Below are 16,775 nucleotides of genomic sequence, written 5' to 3'. Positions count from 1 at the left end.
CAATTCAATTGCTTTGCTCCCAGGCACTCTTAGAATTTTTTCCGATTGTTGCCGTTATTATTTTACTGAAAAGTGTTAATCATTACTGTAGGCTCTTCAGTATCAAAATATGAATGGGGGAAATCTCCTTACCACCTTGAGCTTGCTTTTCCATTGATATCAACACTTGAAAGGAGAGGTGGGTACAGAAGCAGGAGCGCGGGTGAGGCGGCGGTGGGCAAAGGCATTGTGTAAATATACAGGTCCAGGTTATACACTAAGTAATGCTTTGAGCAGGCCAAACCCTTTCCATCTGACGAGTTTCCAACGCCCTCCCTGAGGACAGAGAACCTGGCGAATGAGCAGCTGCTAGGCTGCGGAGGTGGCAAGGCAAGCTGACAGCCAAAGCAGACCATGCGGTTAGTGGGTGAGAATGTACCAGGGGAAGAAAACTGGCAAAGGAAGGAGGACTGGAAAAGGCCCATAAGTTACATTCGGAGAAGGCAGCCCACCCCAATAAGCACATACAATATGCTCCCAGATGTCTCCTTTGTGTTCTTCATCTGCCACTGTGGTTCTCAAACTTGAATATGCACATGAGTCACCTGGAAATCTTGTTTAAATGCAGGTCCTAATTCAGTAGGTCTGGGGTAGAGCCTGCCATCCTGCATTTCTAACAAGATCTCAGGTGACGCTGACACTCACAATCTACAGACCACACACCTTACTAAGTAGCAATGTACTAGATCAGGATTGGCAAATTACTACATGTAGGTCAAACACAGCCAGCGACCTGCTTCCGTAAATGAAGTGGGATTAGAACCCAGCCACACCCAACTGTTTCCTTGTTGTCTGTAGCTGCTTTTCACAGCAACAGCAGAGCTGAGTAGTTGCAGCAGGGACTTCTGGCCCATAAAGCCTAAAAAAAATATTTACCATCTGGCCCTTTACAGGAAAATGTTCTAATCCTTGTTCTAGACAACACTTAGTATTGAAACTAAGAAAAAAGGATGAAACAGGGTTGTTTCAGCCTGAAGGAACTTGTATTACGAATTTCAACAAATAAGAGAAAAGTTCTTGCTTTGGCAACAGAAAATGATCATTTGTTTAAGATTTACTTACTTGAGGAGGAGGCAGAGAGAGAGGGAGAACCTCCAGAGACCCCATGCTGGGATCGTGACCTGACCCGAAACCAAGAGTCAGATGCTTAACCAACTACAATGCCCAGATGCCCCCAAATGATCATTTTTATAGATACTTAAAGGAGATTCCTAGTCTGTAAATGAATCTAAGGAGAAGACATTTCAGAGTTCCATGGTTCTAGAGGAGAGACCTGGTCCCTTAGAAATATTCTGTAAGTTGGAAAAGAACTAATGAAATCCTGCATGTTATCATAAATTGGGTAAATTTATCATAAATTATCATACCATAAATTATCATAAATCCTGAAGTTGATCATTAATTAGATTCAGAGACACAAAAGTTTATGAAGCCATCTCAGATCAGTTGAAAAGAACATGTCTCTGCTCCTCACTGCCTCACCATGGTTTCCTTAGCAACTTGGTTCTTTTTCTTAAAAGAGGTACCAATAGCAACAATTGAAACTTAATTTTACATGACACTGCATTTTTCCAAAATTATTTTTCGCATGCAATATAATACTAGATCTTCACATTAATCCTCCAATATGGGTAAGCTAATTCTTTCTGATGCAGAGAAGCAGAAAGATAAAGTCTTCTCTCACAATCAGTCATAGCCATAAATGTCAATGTTGTTTCATAATGGCCAGTAGAGGGGACATGGGTATGACTCACGGAAGGGCACAGGCTTTGCAAGGCTGCAAAGCCAGTATCATATAGGTTTTTAAATTAAAGGAGGGAGTGGTAAGGAATGAGAAGGTTGTAACGAAAAATGGCAACCGAACCCAAACCTAAAGGAAAGAAGATGTTAATGCTAGCATTTTACACAGAATGTTCTTATGACATAGAAATGTTCATATTAGAAAGTTGAGGCTCAGAATTAATACAGATTAATTACTGAAGGTAGGATTCCTGTTGGAATCATCTAACTCCAAACATTGTTTCTTTCTACTGTGATAGTGGCTTTTCGAGGATGATTCTTTTTTCCAGAGGATAACGGTAATCTGGGATGATAACGACAATTCTGATAATGATCACTGACTTTCACAGTTTGTTTCCCATGTGCCAAACCCTATTTTCAAAGGACTAGCTCCAATAGATGGATGTTATATATGAAAAGATTTCAACTCAGTATAATTAAAATCCTTTAAATCTTTGGAACTGTCTGGCAAAAGAAATGGTGTATCATACATAATAAGCCTCACTTTCTTAAGAGAAGTGCCTACGATGAAGCTGAATCCACAAACGGCTTTGTAGCAGAGATTGCTTTTTGTTGGGCTACGAAGTCAGGATGGATGACTTCCAGACTCTCCAATTCTACATTCCCTCAAAAAAAAGCCAGTGAGTTTCCCAAAGCCACCCAATTACTCAGTTGGTTCAGCCAAAGCTAAAACCTACATCTCCCACTTCTCTTTCCTCTACCTCCTTCTCAAGTGGAACTAGTAATATCAGATATAACTGATGGGAAGATTGTTGAAGGACCAAGCACTATATTCCTGGAAGTGGAATGGAGTTCAGTATAGACACTAATAATGTAAATGGACGTAATTCTCAGCAGAACCCTGTGAGAGACTTACTGAACCTCATTTGAGCCACTGGAAGTTTTCCTCATTCCTCATTCTCTCAGTCCTTAAGATCCTGTTCTCCAATTACATGTTGGGCCAATTAGGACCGTTCTTGAGTACAGTTCTTGTTCTTCAGGTACCACTCAAATAGCATACATTATGTTTTGACCACGCTGGATTGCTACTTTCTTTTTCTAATTCATATACTATTATACATAGCTTTCTATATCACAGTAATTTAGCTATGAAATATGTATGAGAAAGCTGAGTGAATGTGAAACAAGATATGGTGAAACCCCAGGGAATAATGTAGTCTCTTATTTTATAGCATATTGTAATATTTTATGATACCACAGATTCAATCACATGTTTTCTTTATGGAATGATCTATCAATCCAATCCTTTTGCCAATGTAATTGAAAAAGCACTTACTGCAAAGCTCAACTCTGAGCCTAGTCCCCCACCAGGCATGAGAGTAAAAGAAAAGCATTCTCTAATGAGCTTGGGACTGTAATCTCAAGGGGTTTTACACTCAAGGAGATTTGCAAGCATGTAACCAACTGCTCGGGAGAAATGCAGCGCCTTCTAAAATAGTGGGCCAAAAGAAGTAGAATAGATAATAAGTAGCTCAGAAGTCGATTCAATATTGAATGGGAATTTCAACATTAATTTTCATGTTTCAGCCACATTATAGATTGACTAGAATACCCCTGATAATCATTTAATTTATTCTCTCTTGACGGCCATCCATATGTGCATCAGTTGTCATGCCACGTAATCAGCAGACAAGAACCATGTCCCATGTGACCGAGATGAGCTGGTCTACTGTGGCTACGTTATGATTTCAAGCCTCGTTCCCTGTAATGCCTCTATAATGCAAAACCTAATGATTTTTTTCTTTAACCTGCATAGTCTCCAGAGGTGGCGCATCTGATTCAGTCTCTAAAGTAAGGTAAGCAGTGTGGTTTGGAGGTCAGCACAGCATGTCAGAAAGCAATATAAACAGCTGTGCAGCCAAAGAAAGTGCTTAAGATTCTTTTGAAACTGACTTTAGCTTTTAGTACCAGAAAAAAATGAAATCAAAGGTACTGTTACTCCTCACCTTTATGCCAAGTATAGATTTTCATAAATTAGTCAAACACAGCTCTAAGAGCTGGTTTATCTGGAGGTTAATCTCAGATGAGAAATTAATGTTTAATTAATTTTAGTCAAGATAAAAGGTGGCCGATATGCTCCCTTTCTTTTCGTTTAGTTGGAATCTAATTACAAAGAGGTCATTCATTCTTTCACTGGCTCTGCAAATATTTGTTTAACTACCTGAAGCCTTTTGTTTTTTAACTAAAGCAAAACTCACTAGAAATTTCCATGCTGCGAGTTTCTTAATTTTAGATTGCCTAACTCCCCTAGGATACCATCCTTGCCTTGAGTGAGTAGTTGAGCAAATTTACATCAAAAATATTTGCCACCTGTAACCACTCCCTAATTAGCAAAAATGCCAAATCAGTGCCTTTGGATTTCTAAATGACTTTGACATAATGAAGCAGTACTATAGATTAGTTTAAATTATCTTTAGTCTGGAAGACTTTCACCATCCAATAAATGGGTTTTATTTAACCCTCTCATCATGCAATAGTCTAATGTCTTATTTCTCAAGATCAGTGGTTTGAAGCCTTGCCTGTACACTGGGATCACCAAGAAATACGTGAAAACTAGTGAGACCTGGTATCCATGCCTGGCGAGACTGTTTAATTGGTCTGGGGTCAGGCCCAGGGTTTGTTTAAGTATCCTACGTGTTTCAAATGTGCAGCTGGAATTTAGAACCACCACTCTGAATTAGGAGAACACAAGAGAACACGATGTCCTTGCTTCACTAACAACCTTCTGGTGACTCAACAACTCTCATGTCTGCTGATTAAAGTCGAAATCCCTCATGTGGTTGTCAGTGCCCTCTACGATCGGACCCCTGCTTCTATGTTGTTCCCTCTTCCCAGACCCTCAGCAGAGCACTTCCCAAGCTGCCAGTCTTCAAACCTGCCACTCCTTTCTGACGCTCTTCCTTAGAAAGCTGCTCCCTTTACTGGAACATGCCTCCCCCACCTCTTAATCTGGCCAACTTCTACTGATCTCTAGTTTGGGTTGAAGAGTGGCTTCGTGTAAGTACAACATTGTAACCTCACCCCATGACTCTCATCCTAAAAGAAGTTTCCCTACCACACCTAACACCTTACTTGTTCATTACAGGGAAACTGCAGGGTTTTGGAGGACAGGAACCATGTCTGTATTCTTTACTGCTGTGTCTCCACTACCTAAGCCCGGTGTCTGACACAATAGGAACTCAGTAATTATTTGTCATTGAAGCACACCAGAAATTTGAGCAGGGAAATGTTTATATACAAAATGCTTACCTAGTAAAAAGTGATCCTGAAACAAGCTGAAGAGGACTGATAGCAAATGTTGGGGGTAATCACACCCTTAGGTGAAAGAGAATACACAAAGAGGGAACTAAAAATTTGGAAGGGCACCAACTCACCCCTGAAATTTAGACTTCATTGAAAGGATCCAACTACAGCCTGCTGAAAAACAGAACTTTCACTGGGTGTTGTAGGCTAGAGCTGATCTGCAGAAGGTCACATTGTTGGGGTGCTGGTAAAGTTCATGGGGGTGTCATGGGGTAAAGTTAGGTTAATTAAAGTGCTCTCTGGGGTGTTTATAGATTGTTGTTGGTCTATAGGAAGTCTTCTACTGAACTGCTGGAAAGTCTCATGGGAGATTGAAGGCCACAGGGCCACCCACCTGGGGCTGCTGAAGGAGGAAGAGAAAAGCACACCAGGAAAGCCTTTCTCTGCTAAGCCTGTAGTGTATCTCTAGCCCCCTCTACTGATAAAATCGAACATCACACCAATTCTCAAAGTGAAGTGTCCAGCCCAAGTCAAAAAGCACAGCAAAGGGCAGAAGATTCGGAGCTGAGGCAATCATTTGAAAACTAGCAGTGTGAAAGAGATCGATGGATAGATAGATAAAAATATAAAGATATAAATACCTCCAGTAAAAAAACTAAAAAAATATGAATCCCTTCACAAATGTAAGAATCAACCGTATATTCAAAAGAAAAAATGAAAACTTGACATGCACTTTCTCCTATTACATTTCTTATTATTTCCTTTTTTTCAATTTGCAGTTCAAAACCCACACCGTATTGATGACTGCCATCTCATCTATCCCTATTAGAGCTGCACCCCTCTCTTCATGGATCTGAAAAGCCATGTAAGCTGGATGAAAGCAAATCTTGGATTAGAAATCTGGTGGCTTTGTTTATTTGCAAGATGGACATTAAATTCCTTTAATTCCACTTTTCAGAAGATTCTGGTAGCTATGTTGCAAACACTGAGAAAGTATAAACCAGAGAAAATAAATTAATCAGGATATTGCTTGTCATACTTTCATATCATTAGGGATGTCTGAGTGCCAAATGAAAGCTTTGATGCAAAAATTAAAGCACAGAATTGTAAGATTCTTTTGATCCTTGATCAGTGCTCATAACTTCTGTGGAATATCAACTGTGGCAAAGAATCATTAGTTTTCAGCTATATTTAAACTTCTGCTTTATTTAATAAGTAAACAGTGAAAATAAATGCACATAGCAGAAAGATGATCTTTAGCTGGTGTCAGGGACTGAATAAATAACCATCTATTCTAGCCTATCCTTTCATACAATCAAGTACTTGACTCAGAATTAAGTGAATTTCTGAAAGCAATTAAATTTGCTTAAAAACACTCATGCATTTTTGAGGGTGCAATTAATGCCACACCCTTTTTGGAAACCTTTCTAAAGAACAATTAAACGATATGCATAAATAAGGAAATAACCCGGTATATTTTTTAAAAAGCTTCATTCTAAAAAATCTGTCATGCAATATTTATAAGCTGCTCCCATACCATCAAAAGAAACCAAATAACTGACAATAGGAGAATTTTGGTACCATCTGATGATAGACACTCATATAGGCATTAAAAATAAGCAAAAGAGGACAGTTGTTGAAGATGGTGGGTAGGAGGACCCTAGACTCACATCATCCCATGAATACAACTAGGTCTTGCTCTCAAATCATCCTAAATACCCCAGAAACTGACCTGAAGACTGGCAGAACAAATTCTACAACTAAAGGAGGAGAAGAGTTAAGAGGTGCATAGATGTGATTTGGGAGAGAAATGCAGCTGCAGTTGCAGAGAAGGGCTAGAGACAGATAGCACACGGGGGAGTACACAGGACACAGAGGAGTGTATATGGTAAGAGGAATCCTCAGAGCAACTGACTTAGAAAGATAGAGGGGCTGAGTTTCATGACTTCTGGCAGCCAGCAGGGCCTAAGCCTGGAGTTGAAATGTGGGTGACTGCTCTTGGGGACTGCTCTTGGAGAAAAGGCAGGCAAAAAACCCTGAGACATACAGCTGAAAAGTGGAGAGGAGAGCACCAGGAGCACACAGTGGGAAGGTTCTTTGCTCATTTCAGAGTGTGTCCCAGAGCATTCACAGGGAGAGGGCTCTGGGAACAAAGGAACTAAAAGGCACCACTTTCCTCCAGCATCCTACAGCATAAACAGAGCCACCTGTGGGAACCAGTGTAGCACAGACACTCAATACCTAGCTTGCTTACATCAAGCCCTGCCTCTTGCCCCCAAACTCCAATGCAATCACCTTTCCCAATCTAGCTTGCTTCAGTCCCAGCAGCAGCAGGCCCTCTTCCCCAGAAAACAAGCCCAAATCCCTACTCACCTCTCACCTAGGGTATTTTGCAAAGCCTCAGTTCCAGTGGCAGTGGTGACAGGTCTCATTCTACAAGCAGACCAGGGCATAGTTAAAATGTACAACATTCAGGCCAGGGTAGGCAAAGAGCCTCTGCAGACAACTGGCCTGAAGGATAAAGTGGCCAGGACACAAAAGCAGAGCACATACAGCATACATTGGAGACTCCCAGAAGTGCCAGGCTCCTGGAATTAGGAGATACTACATTGTAGGCCACTACAGGACCTCTTCTTCATAAGGCCATTACCCTCAAGGGCAGCAAATGTAGCTGAATTTCTTAACACAGAGAAACAGGCACAGAGACTTAGACAAAAATGAGAAAACAAAGAAATTTAGCCCAAATGAAAGAATAAGGCCGTGGCCAGAGATCTAAGTGAAATAAATATAAGTAACATGCCTGATGGAGTATTTAAAGCCACAAGCATAAGGATACTCACTGGACTTGAGAAAAGAGTAGAAAACATGAGTGAGACCCTTACCACAGAGATAAGGAATAACACAGAGATAAAGGGCTCAACAAACAAAATAAGAAGCATGGTTGATGTAATGATCAGCAGGATGGAAGAAGCAGAGGAACAAATTAAGGACCTAGAAGAGAGATTAATGGAAAGTAATAAAGCTAAACAAAACAGAGAAAAAATGAATTATATATTAAAAAAAAAGACTTAGGGAACTCAGTGACTCCATCAAATGTAATAACATTCATATTACATGAGTCGCAGAAGAAGAGAGAGAAAAAAGAGGGCCAAAGTTTTTTTGAAGAAAGAATTTGAAAACTTCCCTAATCTGGTAGAAGAAACAGATAACTAGATTCAGGAGGCACAGAGAGCACCAGCAAAATTATCAAAAGCAGACTCACACCAAGACATACTGCAATTAAACTGGCAAAATGCAGAGCTAAAGAAAAAAAAGTTAAGTAGCAATACAAAAGAAGACAGTTGCATACAACTGAAACCCAATAAGGCTATTAGGGGATTTTTCAGCAGAAACTTCCCAAACCAGGAGGGAGTAGTATGATACATTCAAGGTGCTGAATGGGAAAAATCTGCAGCCAAGAATACTCTATCTAGCAAGGCTATCATTCAAAATAGAAGGACAGATAAAGAGTTTCCCAGACAGACAAAACCTAAAGGAGTTCAGGACCACTAAATGAACCCTGCAGGAAAGATTAAAGGGAATACTTTGATTGGAAAGGTGAGATCAAAAGTGACAGTATATAGGTAAGAAACACAGAAGCAGTACAAATAAATATTTCCTATAAAATCAGTCAAGGGAATCACAAAATAAAAATATATAAAATATGGCAACATACACATGAAATGTGGGGAGGCGAGGACTAAAGAATGGGTTCCAACTTAAATAACGGTCAACTTGGTATAGACTGCTATCTCCAAAGAGGTGGTATACAAACCTAATGGTAACCATATATCAAAAACCACTAATTATATACAAAGAATAAAGAAAAGAAGTTCAAATATATCACCAAAGAAAATCAGCAAACCATGAATGAGAGAAAAACAAGAAAGAATCAGAGAAAATCTTCAAAAACAACCACAAAACAAATAATGAAATGATAAGAAATAACATATCTATCAATAATTACTTTCAGTGTAAATGAACTCAACACCTCAATCAAAAGACATAGGATGACAGAATGGATTAAGATAAAACAAAACAAAACAAAAGGCCCATCTAAGACTCATTATAGGCCTGAAGATACCTGCAGATTCAAAGTGAGGGGATGGAGAAAAACATCTGTCATGCAAATGAATGTCAAAAGACAGCCAAAACAGCAACACTAATACCAGACAAAATAGACTTTAAAACAAAGACTGTAGTAAGAGATAAAGAAAGACACTTTATAATAATAATGGGAGCAACCCAACAAGAACATATAACAATCATAAATATGTATTCATAGTTGATAACAAACACAAAGGAACTAATCAATAATAACACAAAAATAGTAAGGGACTTTTACATCCCACTTACATCAATGGACACACCAGGTAAACAGAAAATCACAAAGAAAGAATCCCTTTGAATGATACAAAGGAATAGATGGATTGAACTAACATATTCAGAACATTCCATCCTAAAACAGCAGAGTACACATTCTTTTAAGTGCATGAAGAACATTGTCCAGAATAAATCACACATTAGCCCACAAAACAAGCCTCATCAAATTCAAGACAATTAAAGTCATAACATGTACCTTTTCTGACCACAAGCTATGAAACTAGAAGTCAACCACAAGAAAAAAAAAAAAAAAAACCTGAAAAGACCACAAATATGTGGAAGTTAAATAACATGCTACTAAACAATAAACGGGTCCACCAGAAAATTAAAAAAAAATAAAATAAAAAAATACATAGAAACAAATGAAAATGAAAACACAACAGTTCAAAACCCTTGGGATGAACCAAAAGTGGTCCTAAAAGGGAAGTATATAGCAATACAGGCCTATATCAAGAAGCAGGAAAAATCTCAAATAAACAACCTAACCTTACCCCTAAAGGAACTACAAAAGAACACAAACAAAGCCTGAAACCAACAAAATGAAGAAAATAATAAAGATTAGAGCAAAAATAAATGCTACAGAGTCTTAAAACAAATAAACAAATAAATCATTGAAATCATGGAGCTGGTTCTTTGAAAAAAAAAATCAATAAAATTGATAAACCTCTAGCCAGACTTATTAAGAAAAAAAAAGACTCAAATTAAATTTCAAGTGAGAAAAGAGAAATAACAACCAATACCACAGAAATACAAACAATTATAAGGTTTTGAGGGAGCATACCTCAACATAATAAAAGCCATATGAAAGAACCCATGGCTAAATCTTCCTTAACTGGGAAAAATTGAGAGCTTTTCCCCTAAGGTAAGGAAGAAGACAAGGATGTCTCTCAACTCTCAACACTTTTATTCAACATGGTACTGGAAGTTATAGCCACAGCAATCACACAACAAAAAGAAATAAAAGCATCAAAACCAGTAAGAAAGGAGCAAAACTTCCATTATTTGCAGATGACATCATAGTCTATACAGAAAACCCAAAAGACCACCAAAAAACTGCTAAAACTGATACACGAATTCAGTAAAGTTGCGAAATACAAAATCAATGTACAGAAATCTGTTGCATTTCTATTCACAACAATAATGAAGCATCAGAAAAAGAAATTAAGAAAAGAATCTCTACAACAGAACCAAAAATAAGAAGACACCTAGAAATAAACGTAACCAAAGAGGTAAAAAACCTATACTCTGAAAACAATAAAACATTGATGAAAGAAATTTAAGAAAACACGAAGAAATGGAAAGACTTTCCATGCTCATGAATTAAAGAATAAACATTGTTAAAATGTCTCTACTACCCACAGCAATCTACACATGCAATGCAATCCCTATCAAAATACCAATAGCATTTTTCACAGAATTGGAGCAAACAATTCTAAAATTTGTATAGAACCATGAAAGACACTCAATAGCCAAACAAATCTTGAAGAAGAAAAGCAGAGGTGCCTCAGTGGCTCAGTGGGTTAAGCCTCTGCCTTCAGCTCAGGTCATGATCTCAGGGTCCTGGGATCAAGCCCTGCATCAGGGCTCTCTGCTCAGCAGGGAGCCTGTTTCTGCCCCCCTCCTGCCTGCCTCTCTGCCTACTTGTGATCTCTGTCTGTCAATAAATAAATAAAATCTCATGTTAAATGAAAAAATTGGATACAAAATCATGCTCCCTATAGTTACAACTAAAAAGTGCATAGGAGAAAGCCTGGTAGGCTTTTTTTTACCATTTTCTGTAGGATGATCTTATACAAATCAGGATACTAGGAAAAAAGTAGATAAATATAAAATTTTGGTAGACTGCCAAATTGTCCCCCAGAAAGGTGTTGCACCACATTTACTTTTCCACTAACACTGCATTTAACATATTTTCTATGTGTTCTATAATGTGCATAAATAATATTTACACTGAGGAAAATAGCTTTTAGATTTTGCTCAAAAATTTTCAGAGTCCAATCTTAGAGATAGTGCCAATACTCTTGACAAATTGAATATAGGCAGTATAATTGTCTACTTCTTTTATAGCTCCCATATTTCCTAACATAAAAGACATGCCTGGGATGTCAATCTGTGTTTAATTCATGCAATTGCCTTATTTAGTTGAGCAAATATATGTACAAATTGTTAAACGGAAGCTATGAGGAGAAGCAAAAATAAATCAAAACTCTACCCTTAAATAACTCACAGGCTTTTACACATAAAAACTATGAAACCAGGCAGGTCAAGAGCCTACAGATGTTCACTATGATTTGGGAAGTGTATGGATAGGCAATGAGTAGTAGCCAGTAAGTATGGAACCCTAGAAAATCTCTTGCTAGAAATGCAAAGGAAACCATGACAGAGCCTGAAGGGTACAATCCTATGTTCTCACCTTTGTTTTTGAAAATGATAAACCTCCTCCAGTGACACTGAAATTCAGGAATACTTTCCACTACCCACTTTTCAATAAAAGGATTAAACTTACTCCCAAACTGTCAGGTTCCACACATGCTAGCTGACTCTAGGAATATATGCATTAAATAAAACAATAACATAAAACTTTTAAAAGTGTTCCAATTTTTAAGATGTTTACACCTCACTCTAGTGAAAAAAAAGTCAATAATCAGAAATCAAAAAAAAAGTCCAAATAATCAGAAATGTTTGAGTAAATACCTATTTAAAAACAAAACAAAAAAACTAGCTGAATCATATGTTCCTAGCAGCTTTATTTATAATAACCAAAAACTAGAAACAATATAAATGTTCATTAACAGGTGAGTGGGTAAACAAATTGTGGCATGTCCATGCAATGGAATACTATTCAGCAAATAAAAAGTAATAAACTATTAGTACACACAACAATATTGATGAACCTCAAAATAATTATGTTGAGTCAAAAAAACCAAACAAAAAATAAGAACATGTAGCGAATGATTCTATTTATATAAATAAACTCTCTGAAAGTCAAACTAGTCTGGGGCACCTGGGTGGCTCAGTCAGCCCAGTGTTCAACTCTTGATATCGGCTGAGGTCATGATCTCAAGATGGTGAGATCAACCCCATGTCAACCCCATGTCATCAGGCTCCATGCCGGCTGTGGAGCCTACTTAGGATTCCCTCTCCTCTCTCCTCCCCTCCCTCTCCCTCTCTCAAAAAAATTTTAATAAAACAATAAATAAATAAAATGAAATAAAATTCAAACTTGTCTATGGTGACAGAAAGCAGATCAGTGGTTGTTTGGGGGTATCCAGGGATGTATGAGGGGCAGGAAGGGAATGTCTGGAGGGATCACATGGGAGCCTAGGAAACTTTTAAAAGGGATCTAAATGTTGATGATCACAACTGTGGGCACGGTTTTACAGGTTGTTCACATGTCAAAACCTATCAGATGGTATAAGTTAAATACATATGTCAGTTATATTTCAGTAAGTATTAAGAATGCAATGGGGTGGGGCGCCTGGGTGGCTCAGTGGGTTAGGCCATTGCCTTCGGCTCAGGTCATGATCTCAGGGTCCTGGGATCAAGTCCCGCATCCGGCTCTCTGCTGAGAGGGGAGCCTTCTTCCTCCTCTCTCTCTGCCTGTCTCTCTGCCTACTTGTGATCTGTGTCAAATAAATGAATTAAATCTTAAAAAAAAATGCAATGGGAGGGCACGCCTAGGTGTCTCAGATGCTTGGGCATTTACCTTCGGCTCGGGTCAGGATCCTGGTGTCCTGGGATCGAGCTCCACGTCAGGCTCCTGGCTCAGGGAGGAGTGTGCTTCTCCCTCTCCCTCTCCCTCTGCTCATGTTCTCTCTATATATAACTCTCTGTCTCAAATAAATAAATAAAATCCTTTAAAAAAAAAAAAGGAATGCAATTTGGGAAATGTGACAATATAGATAACTAAAGGTTGCTACAGAAGCTCAGAAAAAGGGCATCTCATTTTAACTGAGGGTTCAGGGGCAGCTTCCTGAAAGAATGGCGCCCAAGCTGAGGCTTGCAGAAAAGGACAGGAAGGGTGTGCGTGCCACCCTCTTGCACATTCTGACCAACAGACCTTATCATCATTCATTTCATGTCACTTCAGAATCACTTCCAATACAGTCCTCTAAGTAGGAAATCCTAATCTAATAGTACTGGGATGAGAGGTAAAAATGAATTTACCATTCGTGGAATCAGAATTATTCTGGGGAGGAAGGGGCTCAAGGATTTTAGAATATTCTGTTTCAAAACTGGTTCTGTCTTGTCCCATCAGGAAACCTGAGCTGGTTAACCACAGGATACCAACTGCCCCCGGGAGCTCTTTGCAGACAGTATCTCATCAGGCTGGATTTCTCAAAGAAGATTTAGGCAGGAATTTTCATACAAGGCATTGGAGGGTGCCCTGAGGAGACAGGGAGGAGGGGTGCAGGATGGGGTGGAGAGAGCAGCGGGAGCCAAGCCAGTCCTGGGGTGGAGCCTTGTTTTAGTGCCATCCCAGGGGAACTCTGCAACAAAAGCTGCACAGCAAAGCTCTTCTCACCTTTGCATCCTGCGTTAATGAGTCACTGGCTATGGGGGCTGTGGGGTGTGTGTTGGGACAGGCGTGAGTCTCAAAGGACAGTAACTTTGCCAGCAATGTGGAAGACAGGAAGGGGATCTGTGAGCTGTTAGCAGCCAATACTCAGGGCAGCTGGGGATGGGGACCAGCCTGGAAAGAGGGACGGTAACTTGCTCTTTGCCACAGTAACTCATTCTTTGCCCCTTGCTTCTCATATTCTTACCATTAGGCTTTACAACAGGGATCCTAAGCTTCAATGCCTGCAGGAAGAGGCATGAGAGACAATGAATGAGATGGCTGTAGGTACAGAGGAATATTTTCTTTACCTTAAGAAAATATATATATACACTAACAAATGCAATAAAAGTAAGACTCAGGTGATCCTGGCATCAGGGAGAGAATAAAAAGAGGTAGAAACTGGCTAGATGGAGAACATTCAGCTCTAGCTCAGCTAATTCTCACTGTCAGCGCCAATTAAAATAATAATCATTTTTAAAAAATGAAAAAAATTATTCACAGGTCAGAGTTGGCCCACGGGCAATCAATATGTAATTTCAACTTCAGGTAAATAATAAAAACATACTCCCCACAAAAGCTTTCCCACATTTTTGGAGCTCAAAAGTAGTAAATAGGCAGCAACAAATAGATTTTTTTTTTAATTCCACCATATTTTTTTCCACCGTATTATTTTTATTCCACTATATTAAAGAAATCTAAAAATCAAATGGAATACTAATACATAAGAAAGACAAAATATTAGGAAAAGACCCAAAGCATACCAGGAATGGGGGGGGGTCCACTTCCTTACGAAGGTGCTGATTTGATATTTACTTTAAAAAGTTAAGTAAGTCAATTCAAATAAACTCTTTGTTAAGAGGCTCTGTTAGGAAAGAGGTGTCAGGGCCAGCCCCAGCCATGTCTATGGTGTCTCACAGGTGGGACCGTCAGATGTTGTCATGGCTACCAAGCAAGAGTCGCTAGTCAACAGAGAACAGAAGCTGTCACTAAGTCTGAGTCCAAAACTGAAGACCCTAGGTACCTTCCCTGGTGGGGAGAGGCAAAGCCGGTGGGGACACACACTCTGCCATTCAATGGCCTTCACTGGATTTTTCAGTCTTCTACTGAGTATAAGATGGCTAAATGCAGGTTCATCACCACAGAACAATAGCTACTTATAATCTGCAAAGCATTGAGCCCTGGGGGCAGTGCAGGGGGTGAGGGGGAAGGCTGTCTTCCTCCAGGCCAAGAATTGTGCTAAGGCTTTTTTTTTTTTAAGATTTTATTTATTTATTTGACAGACAGAGATCACAAGTAGGCAGAAAGGCAGGCAAAGAATGGGGGTTGGGGGGGAGCAGGCTCCCCGCCAAGCAGAGAGCCCCATGTGGGGTCCGATCCCAGGACCCTGGGATCATGACCTGCGAAGGCAGAGGCTTTAACCCACTGAGCCACCCAGGAGCCCCTGTGCTAAGGCTTAGTTGAATGTGCTTGGGAAAGCCATGGTGTTACCAGGCCACTCTGCAAACAGGTCGCTGCCAGAGACGAGGGAGGAAGTATCCACCTGGTTCTGGTAATTTCACACCACTCCCTTTCCTTTAAAAATGTATGAAGTAAAGCTTTTTTTTTTTTTTTTTTTTTTTAAAAAAAACAAACAAACAAGAGAATCTTCATCACTATCTGGTGTGTCTTCGCGGAGACCCAAACATATAGATTTCTGTGGGTTCTTTAATTGTGGAAGCAATTTTAAACTCTGTCAACATTGGCCTTATTAACCCAGATGGTGTTAATTTGCAGTTCTCTACTTAGCTTCTGTGTTTCCTTTGCATTAAACAGGAGTTGATTCCTTATTCCGAATCTTACTACCGTCCGCTCAGGAGATACACTTCTACCAGTGGCGACCTGCATGGTATGTAGATGAGCTCTTGGAGATGAATTGAAATCCCTCAGGAGGTGGAATAATGTAGTTTAAAGGAAGCCCATATCCTACACATCTGCCCATATCCAGAGGGCCAGAGCCATTAAGGAACACACAATTCACACTGTGTTTCAATATTGCTGTGCTTCTAGATTGCTTCCCAGTAAATCCAACTCCTGACAGTCACCTGTAATTGATTACCCTGCCTTGTCCAGCAGCTTCTATTGTTTTTATTTATAATGAAACAGAACTTGATTCTCAGCAACCTCCCCAGGTCTCTTGGAAGCTATTTCATAAAATTAAAGTGTTTCTCCCATTAAAAAAAAAAAAAAAAAAAAAACCCTGCTCCCCCAAAGTACAAGGATTTGATTCAAGCCCAGCTTGGGAAGTGACTGGGAGGGATTTGGCCACCTACATTCTGACTGCTTAATGAAGCAGAGAAGAGAAACTCACATTTCTCAAGCATTTACTAGGCACAATTCCTCCGCAGGGGCTTTATATATAGGCAATCTTGTCCATTTTCATTCTCATAACCAAGAAAGGTGCTGCTATCAACATCTTGCAAGACAATGAAAACTCAGGTTACTTATCATCGACCTAGTTAGAAAGAGGTCAAGTTTAGGGGTAGGTTTAAACCTTTGCTCAGCTTCTTACTAGCTCTGTGACCTAAGACTGATCTTCCTTTCCTCATGCCTAATATGGGGAAAATGGAAGAGGTGTTGTACTAGTATTAGTTTAATGAGTGCAGAAGCCCCTTTACACACTGTCGGGCATGTAAAGGCAGTCTCTTTCTCTGAGCTTTCTCCTTTCTAAAGC

At 39.5% G+C, this 16,775-nt stretch overlaps 1 long non-coding RNA gene across 1 annotated transcript in view; it reads right to left on the bottom strand.

The window, feature by feature from the left end:
- The window catches only part of LOC309846003, a 162,424-nt gene that overhangs the window by 31,051 nt on the left and 114,598 nt on the right, over positions 1-16,775 (bottom strand). The window lies entirely within an intron of this gene.

This window comes from Mustela nivalis (genome assembly GCF_964662115.1).
Source record: "Mustela nivalis genome assembly, chromosome: 13".
Lineage (NCBI taxonomy): Eukaryota > Metazoa > Chordata > Mammalia > Carnivora > Mustelidae > Mustela > Mustela nivalis.
The sequence above is the reverse complement of the archived record's forward strand: the minus strand, read 5'-3'. Positions and strand labels throughout refer to the sequence as shown.